The sequence below is a fragment of the Condylura cristata genome, unplaced genomic scaffold (assembly GCF_000260355.1).
Source record: "Condylura cristata isolate star-nosed mole 26May11 unplaced genomic scaffold, ConCri1.0 scaffold00004, whole genome shotgun sequence".
NCBI classification, from domain to species: domain Eukaryota; kingdom Metazoa; phylum Chordata; class Mammalia; order Eulipotyphla; family Talpidae; genus Condylura; species Condylura cristata.
The window spans coordinates 45,733,114-45,747,713 of NW_004567105.1; the positions used below are offsets into that span (position 1 = coordinate 45,733,114).

The following is a 14,600-nucleotide window of genomic DNA, read 5'->3' on the forward strand; positions in this document are numbered from 1 at the left end:
ATCATTGTGTGTGGACATGTCACAGCAAGCAGCAAGATTTTTATTTATTTTAAAAAAATTATTCATTTATGCAGGGTATATGCCAGGGGCTGTAGGGTGGTGAGAGGATTCACCAGAGACAGAGTGGGGAGCAGAACAGGCAAAGCTACTGAAATACACTGCTAAGGGGAGCAGCAGGCAAAACAGGAGAGGTCTCTGTGCCACGTAGGTCAACTCCATGGCCGGGGGTTGAACTCATGCTGCAGTGGTTGGTGACAGCTTGATAGCATTGAGACTTTAATCTCTGTGCCACTTCAGCAAGTATTAAATATTGAAAATAAATTAGCATTTACTCACTCAAAATTGTCTACCTTGTATCAGATGTTGTATATTTTATACTCACTCCTAGTTTAGGTAAATTGAAAATAAACCTACGAAGTAACTTGGATAACTATACAAAATATTTGTGAAATTTTCTTCAGTTTTCTTTAAATACTATGATGAAAACTGATTAAATACAGATACAATTATAGAAAGGTATTTGATAGTTTTAAACTTTTACTTTGAATTGATGTTATACAAAAGTATGTCCAACTGTTCTCCTCTGTATTCCAAAGAGAAAAGGATATAGGATTGGGTGCAAACCTTAATATATATCCAAATCCCCTGGGGTCATGTTAATGCAGGATGTGATTCCATAGGTCTGGGGTAGAACCTAAGATCCTGCCCTTCTTCATTTTTTTTAATATTAATTTATTTCTGCATACAAGAACTGACGTACAGGCCAGAGATGCAGGGGATGAGCTGATTCACCAGAGACAGAGTGGGGAACAGAACAGACAGATCAAGGAAGAACACTACTGAGGGGAGAAGCGGGTGAAACAGGAGAGGTCTGCTGGGACATGTGGGTCACCTCCCTGGCAAGAATTGAAGTCGTGCTGCAGTGGCTGCAGGTAGCTTCATAGTGCTGCGCTTTAGCAAGATGTGTACGGGGGGTGGGAGGGGTGGGGGGGGGAGCAATCCTGCACTTCTAATAAGCTTCCAAGGGATGCTAACCCTGCTGGTCCATGGAGCACACTACACCTTGAATAGGAACATGGCTTTACTATGTTTCACCTAGATTTCTGCTCCCATCGAGTTACATGATTAAATATTCACCAAGTGTTGAACAAACACTGCCTGAGTACAAACCAGATGCCAGACACTGTACTTCTCTTATACATGCTGTTCAGGAAAGGGCTCACAGAGCAGGTGACACTTCAGCCAAAACCTCAAGGTGCAGAGAAAAGAGATTGGTCAAGTAGCGGAAGAGCAGAGCATCCCAGTAAAATGCAAAAGGCTCTTAATCCATGTTTTTTACTTGCCTTCTCATTTGATACATCACTTTTCCCCTTTCATCACTTCTCAGTATCCTTTCCTAGTTTCCTCCTCTTAAATTTCAGAGTACTTCAAGGCTCGGAGCTTGATTTTCCCTCACTACATACACACATCCCTAGAAACCTACACCAGTTCCATGAGTCAAACATCCATGCCCGATGTCTGTGAGCCTGCAGACACATCTCAGCAGGTCTACTCAACAACGCTATTTGGGGAACTACAATTACCATGAAATTAATATATTCACAATGCCCTCCAAAGCAACACCTCCCAGTCTTCCATTTCAGTAGTTGGCAACCCCATCCTTCTATTAGATTGAAACATGATACTGATCATTTTTTGTAGGCAAAAAAAAAAAAAAAAAAAAAAGGCCTCCCAGAGTCATGCCACTCCTCTGCAAAACAAAAATCTCTGTAAAGCTCCTATTTGTCTCTGGGAGAAAAAAAGTAGTCACAATGGCCTACAGGTCTTAAACCAGCTACTCACAGTGCTTGTTAAACATGCACACTCTCAGACCCCATCCAGAAAGTGGTGTATTACAGTATCTGTACAGTATCTGGGTGTGGGGATGAGAAATACATGTTTTTGTTTTTTTAAGAATTGCCATTTATTTTTTCTTTTTTAAAATTATATATATATATATATATATATTACATCATTCTTCATTTTGTACTTTTTTTCATGTCAGTTGTAATCCCCATGGACTTTCCACCACCAATTCATCATGGATGGAGCTGGAAAGGATCATACTTAGTGAAATAAGCCAGGAAGAAAAAGAAAAGTACCAGATGGAGAAATATATGTTTTAACAAGCTCTCCAGATTAAGTGTAATCACACCAAGATTTGAGAACCCCCTGGGATCATTGACTCCCTGACCTTACCTGCCACCAGTGTCCTAAGAACCTACCAAACACCCATTCCCTGCTTCTTGCTTGTCTACACCAAGGCCTGGCATTAGCAGGCAGTCAGCCAATACTCAGTGATTCAGTGAATGAGCAGAGGCAATACAGCTGAAACACAGAGGATGGAGAGAACAGGAGCTAAGGCATGGTGGTCTGATTGTAGAAGGTCTAAGTGACTTGTAGACCATGACTCTGACAGCTCTGGAAGTGTCAGATTTGACAGTCCTTCACTCTTCCCAGCTATTTCAGACAGCTCTGGAGACATGAAATTCCCAATTCAAGTGATTAATTCATAGCCTATCACACTGTTCTGTGAGCTAAAGCTTTCTTTTCTATCAGGATCTGACAAAGACTTCAGTTTTCATGCATGAGGCTTGGAGCCCTTGGTCATGTCTAACATACATGACCAAGAGCCTGGAAATCTGCCTCCATCTTGAACGCCGACACAATCTATCACAGCTAACACAGAGTGACTCACACTGGTAGCCCAGAGCCAGAGTCCACAGTTATAGGACTTAACTAAAAATTGGGAGTTTTTATACCAAAATTGGGATTTCTGGTTTCTTTGCATAACTCAGATCTAGCAAAGCTGAACTACATGCTAGTGGACTAGCAATGGACAGAGTTGAGAGACAGCTTCCCTCTTCTGATGGGTCCCTTGCTCTTCACTTTGCCATTTCCTACCACACCTCATTGTGACGCAGACAACTGGTCTACTCACTGATCTGTGACTCCTGAAGGCATTTAAAGTGTCAAAACTCTTGTATCCTTTTATACTTCACAGTCCTGGAGGCAGTTTCAAATCTGATGAAATGGTGGTAGCATAAGTGTGCTGAAAAGCCACATTAAACAATTTCCTATGTTAGTAAATAAAATAGAATGCTAATAAATAAGAGATTGATATAAACTTTTGAAAAGTATATACCTATCCATCCAGCAATTACACTTTCAGAAAATCTATCTAAGGAAATCATGAGAGCTGGGGGCAAAGTTCAAGGATGCCTATGAGGGACAACAGAGTGAGCACATGACTGGAGGGCCTATCCCCTATTTTTTTGCAAATAAAGACTAAGTGGAAACAGTCATGTCCACTGGTTTATGTAAAGTCTATGACCGCTTCCCAGCTACAAAAATACTAAAGTAGAGCTAAGCAATAGAGCTTATGTCCCCCAAAGCCCAAAATATTTACTATTTAGCCTTTTATAAGGTCATTATAACACCCATTAATCTTTAATGACAAAAAAGAAGAAGAAGAAGAAATATGAAAACAAGCAATAAGTTAAACATATTATGAGGAAGCTGTGGAAGTACAGGGTTCCCTAAACTTGGGGATTCTGAGGCCAGGCACTTCCTTGTTGTAGGCTGTTCTGGGCACTGCAGGGTGTTTCACACCATCCTTGCCCCCACCTACTAGAAACCAGAAGCTCCCCTGAAAACAGTTTAATACCCCAAAATGTTGCCAGACATTCCAAATGTCCAGGGTGGGAGGAACAAAATTTTCACCAGTTAAGAACTATAGGTATAGATGCGTGTAATGTAGTCATTCAAATCCACACATTATGAAAGTAGTTAATGAGAGAGAGGTTCTAAACATGGGCAGGAACACAAAGCAGATTGAGAATACTAAATATAGTGTGACCCTAAATTGGGCTAAAAATGTTTGTATAGATGCACACGCACACACACACACACACAAACAAAACTGACAAGTCATTGGGAAATCTTAGTAGTAACTATTCCTGGGTGATAAAATCATGGGTAACAGTTATTTTATTGGCTCTTTCTCATATGTTCTATTAAGAACATGACACTAACTTTATAATTTAAAAAAATTACAAATCCTTCAAAAATTAAAGTCTATGGCCTGAATAAAAATATTTTTTTAGGCAGAATTCTTCTATTAACAAATGACAGCAACACACACACACACACACACACACACACACACACTATGAGGTTGTATAATGGTGAAATTTTGTAATGTGTTTTTATTTAAATACATGATCAAATTAAGAAGACCCTGCTATCTATTTATGAAAGTTGTAGTTCAATACGTAAACCCAGATGGTTGGGGGTTGTTTAATATTTGACACATTTTTATGCTTTTGTAAAGGGCCCTGATTACATGGCTCAGTGGTGCCCTTATAATAATAGTCCATTGTAAAGACTGTCCTGTTTCCCTCTCCTAAGGGGAATTGCAAGAGCAGGGTTCCACGTGCTATAACTTTTCCATGTGCCCAAGTTTAGCAAGACCTCAGACTTGCAGATGCCCTTTGTTTTAGCCTTTCCCCCCAAAAAAAGGCCCCCATTGTTTGCAGTTTATCGGTTATTAGAGACACTGACACAGGCAGCACAACTCCCTTTCATAAGGCCCGACACTTTAAGAAACTGGCAGTGGTCAAGTTTGTTAGAGATAAAAACATTGCTCTAGGCCTAAGCAAAAGGTCAGTCGGCAATGGGAGCTTACTGCTGCTGGCTTTAAGGTCAAGTCCACACTAGCTGCAAAAAGCAGCCGCCTCATCATAACACAGACTTCAGGGTCTAGATCATGAGACTGAGGGGCCCTTCTGATTTTTGAGGAAATGCATTGTCCCGGGCAATTTTTAAGACTTGCCATATAGATTATATGACAGAAAAATCCGAGGTTGGAAAAGTAGCCCCGACAAGAACAGCAGCAGCTCAGGTATAGATTCTAGCTGCGCTTGGCACTCAGAGGAGGGCTGTCCAGGCCAGCACCCTGCAACTGATGACTCCTTTTAACAACTCAGTTGCAGGGGCAACTAAAGCAGAGAGACTCTGGTCCCCAAAAGCCCACATTTAAGTTGGGGAAGCAGAAAACAAACATAATGGACATTTCAGGAAAGAATTTCAGAGAGGCATTAAGTGAACTGCAGAAAGTAAAACAAAGAAGCCACTGCAGTAGAAGGCTACTCTGATAGTGACATTTCAGCTGAAGCCCAAATAATGCCAAGAAGCCAGCTGTGCTAAAAAGCAGAGTACTTAAGGCTTGAGGAAGGAAGGAGCTCGGCACTAGGGAAGGGAGAACTACCTCAACAATATCCAAGCCAGCACACTGAAGTGACCATGCCAGTGTGCAGTGAGAGACGTGGTCAAGCCCAGATGCTGTGGAGCTTTGTAGATCTATGAACGGGATGTGATTTTCTTCTCTGCTATTCAGTAGATGTTTTGGGGAAGTTTTAAGGACAGAAGTAATATGATTTGTTGAACTTGCAAAATATCATTGTGGGATATGTATAAATAGAAAGCAAGAGTGGATACAGGAGGAACAGTTAGGAGGCTCCTAAGGTCATATAAATGAGAGAAAATGAGTCTTGGATGCACATATTAAGGTGTGATTTTATAGGGGATCTATGCTATTAGGCCTTGTCTCTGACTTCTTGGCTTGCATAAATCTAATTTAAGAATAGAGATACATTTCCTTTTTTAAAAAAAAATAAAGATTTATTAATGCATAGAAGAACTGAGGTCTGCCATGCCATATGTGGGTGAGCCCCTGGCTGGGGATCAATCACTTAGGCGACAGTGGTGCTGAGATAAGCCGTAGGCTACCAGGGAGGTCCAACGTACATTTCTTATAGGCCTTTTGTATACAATTACCTGAGATATGTTTTACCACTATCAAGAAATTATTATAAACAATAAATACAATTGTATACTATCCAAATATACCTCTTCAATACTTAGGAGCACAAATCTAAATGAATGGCTTACTATCGCAATATGACAGGCAGTAGCCAGTCTAGTGTTTTTAATATCTGGCTGGATTTGAGTACAGATCCTAGACAAATTGCTTCAATATTTGGAGCCTCAATTTTCTATTGGCAAAATGGGATCATGGGTCTTACATATTAAATAATTTCTAGGACAACTGATTCGTTCAAGTGATAAAAAGCAGGGAAAGTAATTGGCATATAATAAATGTTCAGCAAAGAAAAATACATCATTTATTATATTGCCCCTAGATTATTTTGCCTTCACATTCAAGTAGATCAGTGTAAAATCATCCAGCTCATTTATCTCAAAATGAAGATTTCATGTTCCATGAACCCATCATGGAATCAAGGTGACCCAAGGCATTCCTTTGTGGTATTGTGTGCCCAAAATGTCTGGGGAAAACATATTAACAAAGTAACCTGGATCTACCTATCCATGACTTATCTTACTAATCAAATTGGGAGTGTTCATTTTTGCTGCAAATGCAATGTGTTTTCACTTGTGCAGAGGATACAACATTGAATTTATATTGAGCTTTACAAATTAAATTTAAAGCTACCACTTTCAAACAAAATGCCCAATAAGCTACAACATATAAAAATATAATCTACTGAAATGTAAGCTCCTTTGCAAAATGTGATCTATATGTATATGTAATCTGTATGTATATATGTTGTTATATATACATATCTGTATCCAAGTTGAGACAGTGCTACTTGGATTTGTTACATGAAAATGTAATACATATAGGGTGTAAAGAGGAAAAGAACAGGATACTTCTCTTGGGAATAGAAGAGGAAGAGGTAGGAAAATAGGAATATATTGGAACTTTTCATAATAGGAATTTAAAAAGCAAAAATGAAGGAATTATTGACCACTTTGGTGCTAGGTAGTTTCCTTAAAGTTTGCAGTGGGTTCACTCATTTAACTCTCTGTGATAGGGCTGCTCCTGTTCACATTCTAGGGATGGGAAAACTGAGGTTTTCTCCCAACCACCATGCTAAAAGTTGCCCAGGTATAAGTGATCTAAAGAACTCATACCCCAACATAAAATTTCTGATTTTGAGACTGTACAGAGAGCCTTTATAATAATTATTTCTTCTAAAAACTTGGTTTTATTATAAATAAGCCACTTTTTAATATGATCCCTACCTGGGGAGAGTGAACACTACAACGGAGTTCACCCATTAATTCCCATGTGAACAGTGGGAGGCTCAGGCCAGCATGGGTCAGTGAAGACAAGACTTTACAAGAGAGGAAATCACAGTGAACATTTGTTATGGGAAAACTGCCTCCGGACTTAGAGTAATTTAAGGGTTGATGCTTTTTCTTTCTTTCTCCCTTTATATTTTGTGGGACTAGGGAAGATAAGAGGGGGGGGGGTGGTTTGGCAAGCAAACAGAATCTTCCAGACTCAATAGGAATTTTTGTTAACCAAAGGCATCTAAGTATCATGGGACTTTTAAGGGAAAGGTTAAACTATTGCATGATATAGTAACGTCTTTTATGAGAAAGAAAATAGGCCACTGTATTACTTCAGTGCTAATTGCTGATATCAAATTATAAACCAATATCAAAAATGGGTAGGGAAGGCGAGAAATGTCCCAACTACTCTTTTGTTAACAACCCAATGCACTATGTTGTTTAGATAAAAGCAAAATAAAAAAGGGATGGCATAATCCATCTCCTAAGGCCTATATAGTGACTAGAAAGAGGGATTATAACATGGAAGAAAATACCTTCCAATTTTACAATTAGAAACTTACAATTAGAAGATTAGGTAATGGACAAAGGAAGAGAAACACACACACAAATCTGCATTTAATTTCTTCTTACTCTTTAGTCAGGGGGTTCTCAATCACAGGCAATTTTGTCCTTTGAGGATCATCTGGTAAAACCTACAGACAATTCTGATTGTCACAACAGTGGGAACGGGGAGAGGAAAACTGCCACTGGCATTTAGTAGGTAGAGAGAGGTACAATGGTGAACATCCTTCAGTGCCTAAGACAGTGTCTCCCAAGAGTTACTTGGTCCCAAAACGTATAGAAGAGAAGCGCAACTATAAGGGATGTTGTGAGAATTCCCAGCACCAGAAAAACGCAATGGAACCAGTTAAGCCACAGCACGGTAGAAACTGTATAAACTACTGATGAACTTCCTTTTTGTAGCTGAATTTCACAGTCAAGTCATTTCATTTCTTGATATGCAAAGGGCACCTCTTTAGTTAATTGTGAAAGAAGAAAATGTCATTATAATTGTAAATAGCTTAATTCAATCAAGGTTTCAATCAACTTCAGTTCTGGACAGTAATGCGGGCAGAAAAGTTATGATGGCAAATTAGGAATTACCTTTTCAACACAGTAATGATAACCTGCCCCCCCCCCGCAAAAAAATATATGAAATTAAAGTGAACAAGTCTAATGACTCAAAAAAACACATTAAGAACTTGCTTGGGGGTTTCTGAACATCAATGATGAGTGTACTTATTGGTATGAAGGACTGGATTTGGAAGTTTCTTCTGTCTGGCAAAATGTTAAAAGACTTCCAATATTCTATGCTAAATAGTGGGAAAAGTGGACATCCTTACCTTAGGAAAAACTTTCAGGTTTTTACCACTGAGTTTGATGTTACTGCTGGTTTGTCAAATATGTTCTTTATTATGTTGAGAGATGATCCTTCTATTCCCATTTTTAAGAGTCTTTATCATACATGGATGCTTAATCTTGACAAATGGGATACATCAAACTAAAAAGTTTCCACGGCAAAATAAACTATCCTTAAACAAAGACACCCTAGGGGGAAAAGGGAAAATATCTGCATATTATACAGCTGGGAAGGGGTAATGTTCAAGTTGTAATTCAAACCACTTAAAAAAAGGAAAACAAATGACCTGATCAAAAAAAATGGGCAGAAGAGTTAAACAGACACTTCAGAGAAGACATATGAGATGGTCAACAGTCACATAAATAAATGCTCACATCACTTATCATGAGAGAAATGCAAATCAAGACCACAATGAGATATTATCTCATATGTGTCTAATGGCCCATATAAAAAGAGCAGAGAAAAAAAAAAAAGGTAAGGATAGAATTGCATTTTTGGTGATGAACTTAATGTGGTATAATGTTACACCTGAAACTGATGAACTGATGTTACAATGTAATGTTATTTCAATAAAAGTATTCCAATTTTGGGCCTCCCTGGTGGTGCAAGGGGTAAAATCACAGCACTATGATATTGACAGCAGCCACTGAAGCATGATCTGGACCCCCAGACAGGGAGCTGACCCACATGGCACAGCAGACCTCTCCTGTCTCACCCCCTGCTCCCCTCTGCAGTGTATTTCAACAGATCTACCTGTTCTGCTCCCCACTCTGTCTCTGATGACTCCCCTCATCCTCTAAACCTCTTGCCTGTACTCCCATTATTGTATGCATAAATAAATAAATCTTTTCAAAAAAGTTTTCCAATTTGTAAAATATATAATACCCATGAAGCACAATAAAGTGAAATGCAAAACATAGTGTTGAATCTGAGCAATGGGATATGATGACTTTTTTTTTTTTAAGATTTATTTATTTATGTCTGGGGTACAGGCCGGAGTTTCAGGGGCAGTGAGAGGATTCACCAGAGACAGAGTGGGGAGCAGAATAGACCGACTGATGAAATACACTGCTGAGGGGAGCAGCAGCAGGCAGGTCAGGAGATGTCTGCCATGCCATGTGGATCACCTCCGGGGTGGACACAGATCGAACTCATGCTAACCTGGCTTTAGCTTCTTAATGCTGTGCTTTAACCCGCTGAGCCACAGGGAGGGCCCATGATGACATTTTTATCCTTTGTACTTTCTAAACCTTTTGATCTGGTAATACTAATAATAATTTTCCAATTTTTAAATTTTTTTTTACTGTAGTCAGACTCCCAGTCTGGTTGTTTAACAGACCAATCTGCAGTGTTTGAGGCACAGCGCTGGCCACGCAACTTCAGTCTGGTCCGCATACCTAGCAGCTTTGCAGGTAACCCATTATCTTGTCAATGACTCTTCTTTAAAACGCTGCTGCTTGCTATTAAAATTTCTGATAAAGGGACAAGATATATTACTTCTACAAATACACAGAGCATTGTGTTGCAAATATGTATTTGTTATAGAAATACATGTGTACGTTTAAATATATAAATGTGTTTGTATCTACAAATCTACTTACATATGTAAAGGGTAACTAGCATTCATTTGTTTTATGTATTAGAAATTTTTTATAGGAACAACAACTATATAATATGAGTCATTTTTAATATATCTTATATTTAAAGAAATACAGTCCCTGATTTGGAGAATTCTACATGAAGAAATCTCGACAGGATGCTTTTATATTTATTGCATTGAGATGAGCTTCTAATGATTCTCTCTGAATTATATATTACAATCAAATATAATACATGAAAGCAAATGGTATCTCTAACTTTGGAGAAAGAAACAATTATGTTCAACATCTATATCTGTGTCTATATATTGCACAGCGATTGACCCACAGAAAATAGGAGTTTCTGTATAAAGAAGTATACTTACTTTAAGATGATTATATTCCATTAGAATCTACTACACAAGGCTTAGTATCACATCATGTTAAGTATACTATATTATACTTATTAAGTATATTATTATTGTACTTATTACTAAGTATATATTCTTCTTCTTATTAAGGATATTGTTATTCAAGGCAATTGTTTTTCAATTGCTCAAAAACTGAGTTGATATTAACTATCCTGAACTGTTTGTTATTTTATTTTTAGTCCTCTTAGTTCTCCACAACAGAGAATCCTAGTGCTTATTTACCTGCACCTTCTCCAGCAAATCTCAGCAGGTTTGAGATACTTTCTAATAAAAATAACTTAGGTTCCTCTTCTAAATTTCCTACTTTAACAAGATAACTATTACAACCTACTCCCATGCAAATCCATCCCTAAGCACCACATCATGTACTTACTCATCCAATTCTGTGCAATGATGGCCTCGACCCCATGCTCCAGTGGTAGCAAGTATTGGCAAGTCTCCATTATGTGCATGTATCTGGCTGGCTGGCTGATTAAGGGATGGGAAAGGAGGGCAATAACAACTAAAACATATGGATGGGCCATGAAAACAACTTTTTCTCCCACTCCAAATTTTTTAATTCACAACTGAACATGGGAGAATTCTCCTGCTCAATTAAAGTACCACAATCCATTGTGTCTCAGTGAATAAAAAGTGCAACACCAAATCTATATGGCACTCATGAAAGCCAGTTTGAGCTTTATGTTGCCCTGAATACAAAAAGGTTGAGTGGGCACCACTATGAAAAAAATTCTAGAGTCTTTGTTTTATCATGCTACTACTACATTGTTAGGATGATATAAAATCTCTGGCATAGTTTACAGGCTGATCACACCCAAAGAACTGCCTGGCTCTCCCCTCCTGTCCAGTGATCTGTGCTATTATGTACATCTACAAAGAGTTGACTGCATTATCAAAAGGAGATGCAGTCCATCACTGTGTATGATAAGCTAGCATCTCAAGAGCTGAAATTTGAGTCACCTTCATGCAAACTCAACTGTGTGCTATTACCTCAGCTCCATTACCTCAGCTTTTTCCTCAGAACTATAGAAACACCTTACACTGCAAATACAGGGCAAACGAGAGCTCACAAGGAAGAATTTCTCCTCTACAGAAAAAAATCATGGCATAAAATAAGAAACTCCGGCCCTCCCTGGTGGCGCAGCGGGTTAAAGCACTGCACTGAGAAGCTAAAGCCACTTCCACATGAGTTCGATTCCCACCTGCCCAGGAGGTGACCACATGGCGTGGCAGACCTCTCCTGACCCGCCCGCTGCTCCCCTCAGCAGTGTACTTCATCATCTGTCTGTTCTGCTCCCCACTGTCTCTGGTGAATCCTCTCACCGCCCCTGAGCCTCTGGCCTGTACCCCAGTTCTGTATGTACAAATAAATAAATCTTTAAAAAAAAAATAAATAAATAAATAAAAAAAAATAAGAAACTCCACAATTGACATACTTCCTGTGTGTAGTTGGACAGACATGTCACTCAGACATCACTAATACTTCCATGGTATTCATTAAACAATGATAAACCAATCTTACTAAACATCCTAAAACAATTAAGACAATATAAATCTAGAACAAAAAGTCCCATCTTATTATTTTCTTTTACTTCTACTCTCTAGATGCAATGAATTCTAGAGCATGCATCTATTTTCTATATCACTAGGTTAGTTCAAATAGAATTAGAATATAATCACATATATATAGGAGATGTAATTAAAAGGCATCTGTATATGCATTTGCAGTTTATTGTTTTGAAATGATAACAGTTTATGGGCAATTTACTATCTCAACACACCTACCTCTACCTGTCTTTATAAAACAGTTATCTAGTGGACCATTCTATTAAAAAAATTACTTAATCATTTTGAGACTGAAGAGCAAATGGTAGTTCCCACTTTTTTACTACCATACGTAATGAAAAATGCTTGTTTTCAGAACATATTACACTGCTATATAATCTTGGGCAAGGTGTCAAGTCTTTAATAAAGGTAGAAAACAGTTGGGCAAAGAGAAATCTAAATTCCCTACATGAAGCTAGTCCCCTTATTTCTTCAACAGAGAATCCTAGTGCTTATTTAACTGCACCTTCCCCAGCACTGATACAAACAGATTTGAGATGCTTTCTAATAATTTTTGTGAGCAGCTTCTAGAATGAGTGTCACACTTTGGAAAGCAATATGAGGCTTGACTTGAAGAAAATCACAGGCAAAGCTCTTAGTCTAAAGAAAATTAAGGATGTAGGGGAAAACATCACAGAAGAGTACTAAAAATTATTCAACATAGTACTTGAGGAAATTAATCAAAAATCTATGACTGACAACTGGCAATATCTTCAGAGGGGATAGGTTTCATTACTATTTTCCCCCTTAAAGTTGCTTGCTTCTTTTTTAATGTTTAAAATGTGTGCTGAATGATATAATTATCATCAGCTTGTCTCATTTTAATGAAGAATAATTAAAAGACTGCCTGCTCGATTTAGATTAAATATTGAAGATAACTAGGTCACATTCACCTTTCTCCTTCCCAAGAGGCAACAATTACCAGAATTGTTTGTGTATATATCATCCAGTGAATAACTTTATGCATTTGCAACATAGCACCTGTAAAGTACCTATGTGGGGAGTATATATGGTGAGTGGGGGGAGAAGGGCAAGGAGAGCTAAATGGACTGTAGTGGAGGACAGTGCATGCTTTGATGGTAGGAGAACAAAGGTGACCACACTTGAAGGGAGAAATTCGATAACTGTCAAGACAGTAACAAGATGTAAAACAATGGCACAGCATAAAAGATCTGTGTGATTTTCTTTGAAAATATGTATATTTGAACACAGAATACATCTATCTGAACCAACTTGCTTTTATCACTCAGTATTATGTTTCTTAAATCTGTTCATCTAGGATACACTCACCTTGAACTTATTTATTTGCTTGAGGTTATGATGTTCTATGTAGTCCATTCTTTTACAGATAATTATTCAGGTTGACTACAATTTGCTACATTTACAAATAATGCTGCAGTGAACATCTCTAGTATGTCTCCTTTAGGGTTGCTTAAGGACATCAAGGTGAAGGGGACTGCTAAATAAATAGTAAGCTGCCCACATTGAAAACATTGTTGATGTTGCCAAATTGTGCTGGTATACTGTATGCTCCTCCTGCAATGATGTAGGAGGCTTCTCAATTCCTTGTGCTGTTCAAACCTGACATTGTCAGGCTTTCTAATGCTTTTCCTATCCAACTTTATTTTTTTAAAAATCTGATTTTTTAAAAAAGATTTATTTATTTTATGTATACAGAACTGGGGTAATGGCCAGAGGCGCAGGGACCGTGGGAGGATTCACCACACACAGAGTGGGGAGCAACAGGCAGATCGATGAAGTACACTGCTGAGGGGAGCAGCGGACGGGTCAGGAGAGGTCTGCCGCGCCATGTAGATCTCCTCCAGGGCAGGCGGGAATCGAACTCATGGGGAAGTGGCTTTAGCTTCTTAGTGCTGTGCTTTAACCCGCTGAGTCACCAGAGAGAGCCCTGATTATTGTTTAATTTGCAGTTCTTTGGCTACAAATCAGGTTGAATTTTGTCATTTGTCCACATGTATTCTTTATCTATTTTCTTATTTTGATACTAAAATATTTCCTTGTTACTGTGAAGCACAATCTTTTTTTTTAAAAATAATTCTTCCACTTTATTATGATTTGATAAATTAGGAACAAGAATTTGAATGACTAAGTATTTCACCTTGGCAAAAGAGAAACCCACCACTTCCTAAAAGTGACCAATGGAGGAAATTTGATTATACACATTGGGGAAGAAGAGCAAAACTAAAACAAGCGCAGAGAACCATGTCACTGAGAAAATGCAGGTTTGTCTGGGAAGCCAATTCTGATTCTTTTGACATCCAGGATTTTCTTTTATCTAAGCACCCAGATAGTGATATTGAACACTGAAGCAATTTCTTACATTGTTGGCTTGGTTCTCCAAAACTGACTGAAAGTGATTCTGAGTAT

The 14,600-nt window shown here is 38.4% G+C and overlaps 1 protein-coding gene across 3 annotated transcripts in view; it reads right to left on the reverse strand.

Moving 5' to 3' along the window:
* Nucleotides 1-14,600, reverse strand: part of MITF (microphthalmia-associated transcription factor) — a 200,513-nt gene that overhangs the window by 33,508 nt on the left and 152,405 nt on the right. The gene's annotated exons all lie outside the window — the stretch shown is intronic.